Raw genomic sequence first — 5,190 nt, forward strand, 5'->3', positions numbered from 1 at the left:
AGATTCGAAATTCAAATGTAATATTTTTTTATAATTAAGTGTAACAGTATTTATGGCCAGACTAAGTATATACAAAAACAGTTATTTGAATTATGTAAAGTCCTTGTTTTATTTATTTAAATTAGAGAAATAATTTCATAGTATATTTACCTTAAGATGTTCCATAAGACGCACAAGCTTATCGTAAGCTGGATCAGTGGCGAGTAGCGCACGCGCAGCCGTTAGATGCGTGTCGAGCGCGTGCACGTCTCGCAACTGACGATAGCGCTCGCGCGTGCCGCACAACAAAAGCAGTAGTTTGCGGACTTGTTTCCTGTATCATAGAACAAATTATAACTGTAAGGTGTGCGCTGCTTATATATTTTGTATTTATTATTTTTTTTTTTATGTCATAGCGGGCAGCTGAGCTGGTGGTTCGCCTGATGGTAAGCGATCACCACCGCCCATAAACATTCGCAAAGGTAGTACCTCTGTGAATGCGCTGCCCGCTTTTATGGGGTAAGGGAAAAGGAAAGGATTAACGACTGGAAAGAAGGAATGGACTAGGACAGGTGAGGAAAAGGAAACGGGCCTCCGAAGAAAACTTATTTGTAAAGTGCGGCTTGCATAGATAAGAAATTCATACATACGTTGCATTTAGATCTTGTTTATATTAGTTGTCGTAATTATTAAGCTATTTACTGTTCCATTTTTTAAAACCTCTTTATTCTTGGACATGTTGTCTCTACTCTATAGTATTACAAATTATATTAATATAAATTACCTGAGCGGTGTTTGTTGGTTCATCATGTACTCGCATAGTAGAGTTCGCCAACGCGTGTCAAAGTGCGCCGGATCGCAGTGCTTGTGTATTTGACAAGGGAGTCGTAGGGCCATTTCCATTAGTAATTGAGGGTAGTTGTCAAACACGTCCAGTGCATGACCTTAAAGCAAATTAAAGATAAGTATAATTTATGTTAATGTATACTGAATTGGAAATTTTATAAATAAATGATATAAAACGAAAAAATTCAGATAAAATATAATTGAGGCCTCACTTTTAACATATTCCTTGACAAAGAATGGTTGCATATCCGGCAGTGGCTGTGGTGGCTGTGGTTTCAGCAACTGTTGTGTTGGAGTCGCAGTTCCTGTGCCTGCAAAATATTTAAATATTATAAAAATCCCAAGATGACTCTTCCTTTACACAAATAGCACCAAGGATAAAGTACACAAGACTTTTTAACATCACAAAAAACTCAATAGCATACCATTACTTTGGTTTAATGAATGCCACTGCGCAGGAGAGGCGGTAACATGTATACAGTCTCAGTATATCTATACTCACTGGCCGTCTTCTCCTTCCAGTAGGGCAGTAGCGCGGCCAGCACCGCGTAGCAGTGGCGCGGCGCGCCCGCGCGCACGAGCGCGGCGGCGGCGAGGCGCGACACGTGCGCCGCGCACGCCGCGCCCGTCACCTGCTCGCGCGCCGCGCCGCCCTCGCTCGCGCCGCACGTCTTCCAGCGCGCCATTAGTACGCCTGAGTGACAGATCATATGTTGGGTAGATTATGCGATGGCGTATACATGAATTAAATTACATTAAAAAATATTGCAACTTTCATAGACTATAACAAACAATAAAATACTATACTTGATACTGTATGTGTCTTTGATACAGTTAAGCAAATTAAATATTAATATTAAACTATTTCTTTACGTTACATCCTATAAGAAAAATTGTTGTACAATTGTTTAATAAGAGAGTTAAAATGCTACAGCAATTTATAGAGCTATTGCTTTGCAGTTAAAAAGAAGTGATCAATATGCAGAATACTAACTTAGCAATCTCATGATAACAAGCTGGAGCTCTCTTCTATTAGTCCTCTCATGTATGGGCGTGGCATGTTCCTCGCCATTGGAGTCCAACTCCGATACAAGCATTTCAAGGCGCATAATAGCGAGCTGGAAGTCACGTCGCTCTCCGCCTTCTTCAGTACTTGTCTCTTCTCCTTGAATATCTAATTCACCAACGAGGACTTCTAGGAGGCGATCCAGTACAGCTCTGTCACCTTCGACGCTTGAATCTAGATCACCGGCTAGCATGAGCAAGACCTAAAATAAAATATTACAATTAATGTAAACATATTGAAAACAAATTGATTAGCGTTATTGTAGATTATTTAGGAAATACGTTGTAGTGTGAACAAATAATCTAAGGAAGAATCGCATGTCTTTTCAAAACATAATTCAATGGGAAGTTCTTCAACTCACTTGAACAAACGGTATGGCCCGCACTCCGGACAAGTTCCGCAAAGTGGGCATGGCGTCCAACGCAGCTGACAGCAGCGAGAGACGCAACGCGTGCAACTTCCGGGTTTCGTTCTCTGCTTCCACTGCGCGAGAGGTCGACGCTACTGGTTGCGATGAAGATGTTGATGGACCGGCTGTAAAGTGTATGAATATCGTTGGATAACAAGGCAAAGCAATATAACAATCATCAACTCCCGAATTTAAATTTGCTACTTTTAGAGATGATTTCACTTGCTTATAAATTCTCTGATAGTTTAACAGTTTTCGACAAATTATATTTTCATGCATTATATTTTCTCATTTTACCTTAAAGTTAAGCTTAATACAAATAAACAAAAATAAAAGCGTTCAAACCGACCATTTTGTTGTTTTTTTTTTATTGCATTCTTAAAATTTTACTTAAGGAAAATTTATACTATTTTACACTTATAAAACACAATAGCAAACACACAGGCACACAACCTAGAATTCACAGAGCAAGCGTAAAACAACACTGTATACTGGCCTGTAACAGAGACAGGCGCGGCCAAGACGCTGGCGTGCGGCAGAGCGCTCACGTGCGCGGGCGGCATCTCGCCTAGAACATGCAACCACTATGCACACGCCGTACAAGCATTTAGCGCGACAAGCACAAGCGCACGTTTATAGCTTACTGTTATGCACTATTATAGCTTTAAGTAATATTCAATTGATTGTCTTGCATATATGTAATATAGGTAAATTAATCAAGCGTCAATATTTCGTTAAAAAATACAAAGTACTATTTAAATATATATCCCCAGCTCCAAAAACATGGAGATACAAATGTATAATAATTATACATAACAATTATATTGAACACTAGCCGCGAGACCCGGCTCCACCCGGATTGACACAGGTTAAAAACAAAATATTAATATTACCTATGACACTCACACATAATGTAGCTTTTTATTGCTTAACAGAATTTTTAAAATATTTTCAACAGATCCAAAGATTAGCCCCTACAACGTCACAAATTCACAATCTACATACATCTTTATGATACAAGTTAGTAGATTTCACACTAATGATCAAACACTAGATATACACTCAACTCCACCCCTTTAACAATGCACGTAAAATAACTCGAAAATGAAAAGCTGATTTGCTCACCATACGCGCTACTTCGGCCAGACACACCTCCTATACTATCTGCTCCGGAACCGCCGCTCTCCGAGCCGGCGGAACCGGCCGCTTCCGCTGGCGACGTGCGCAGGGTGCTGCCGTCCGTTGCTGCGGTGCTGCCTTCGTCGTCAGACCTGGTTGGGGGCCAAGTCAATAATTATGTACAATGTCTTGTTTCAAGACTCGTACCATTTTCATATTTCATAGAAAATGCTAACCTACAGAGCCATAAAAAATGAGGTAACGTTAAATTTGAATAGCAGGAAATTTTATTGCGAAAACTAAATCCTTTTAATGTATTTATTAATTTAATCGACTTTATAAATCACTACTCATATTACAAAACGAAACAGTGACTCTGCCTATCTGTTTTTTTTAACACGCTTTTATTAGCTTCACTTGTATGTTTGTATGTATGTATGTAACTCACACCCGTTTTTCTCCCACTTCCCGCGAACCGATTTCATTCAAACTTTGTACACTTATTAAGAACTGGTGCCAATAGAGTAATATAGTAAGTTTATCCCATTATCCTGATCAGGAGCGCCAGGATTTAACAATTTCCTTACGTATCCTCTACGTAAGGGCTAACAGCTTATGACTGTTATAACATTCTGTTACTGTTAGTTCGTTCGTTAACCGAGCGGGCTAAGGCGGTCTTAGTTGACGTACAACGACAGGCTCCGTGGACGTAGCTTCAAATCTCGTCTGTGACGGAAAAAAAAAATTAAATTTTTTCTATTTTATGTTTCTTACATAAACCGGATGGTATTTTTTCTAGTAAAATTCCGGGCAGTAAATGTGTAGGTTGGCCGTTTCCTCAGGTACCCTTTCCGCAGTAAAACCGTAATTCCCATGTAACTCTGATTTGGTGTCCTGGGATTTGTGATAACTATGAGAGTGAAAGAATCTACTATCCAAATGTTAGTAAGGCAGAGAGCGCCTCGTGCACCTACTGCCTTACTTAAATAAAAATTGAATTAAAAAGTGAAAAATAAAAATAGTTTTACAAAACTAAAAAACACGCTTTTAAAGCACGTCAAACTAAAAATTACAAAATAAAAATTACATAATAATTTTTTATATAAGCTGAAAACAATAATATACGAAAAATACTAGTATTGTAGTGAAATAATTTTTAATATAAGCTGAAAACAATAATGAACGAAAAATACTAGTATTATTGTGAAAAAAAGCGTGGGGTGCTTTGTGCCATATTTTTCATATATTGAGCAACCCACGCTGTTTATTTATCAACAAAATAACGATTTTAACACTTGCAACCAAAAATGGTACTTTAACTAACTTTCGGTTCCATGAAACATGCATGGCTTAGTCTTTGAGACGAGTGTATGACTACACGCGGCATTCTACTTTACTGACAGTCAGTAGCGAGACAAGCTATTAAATATTGGTAAGGCAGGGATCTTTCCGTGAACCCAGTATCTTCCCTGAATCAGTAAACGCATAAGCGCAACTTTCTGCGCATATACGTTTCGTGCACAAGTCAGCAGTGGCAACTTGCTATAGTCAGCTACCAGTGAATCCCCCTCCACTTGAGCCTATACTATTTAATCTTGTTACATTATATCTTATCAACGTCGGCCGTATTTATAATAAGGCATCATGACTCAGCTGCAGTCATGGGTTATGCGACATCAGGTAAGTTTTACGGTATAACGTCACTAGGCATCGTTGTTTAGGGTGGATATCAATGACCTATATTCCAATTACCTAAGTCTAGTGTTGGACA

The 5,190-nt window shown here is 38.9% G+C and overlaps 1 protein-coding gene across 9 annotated transcripts in view; it reads right to left on the minus strand.

The window, feature by feature from the left end:
* The window catches only part of LOC119830218 (E3 ubiquitin-protein ligase UBR4), a 51,632-nt gene that overhangs the window by 20,078 nt on the left and 26,364 nt on the right, over positions 1–5,190 (minus strand). The window lies entirely within an intron of this gene.

The sequence above is a fragment of the Zerene cesonia genome, chromosome 11 (genome assembly GCF_012273895.1).
Source record: "Zerene cesonia ecotype Mississippi chromosome 11, Zerene_cesonia_1.1, whole genome shotgun sequence".
NCBI classification, from domain to species: domain Eukaryota; kingdom Metazoa; phylum Arthropoda; class Insecta; order Lepidoptera; family Pieridae; genus Zerene; species Zerene cesonia.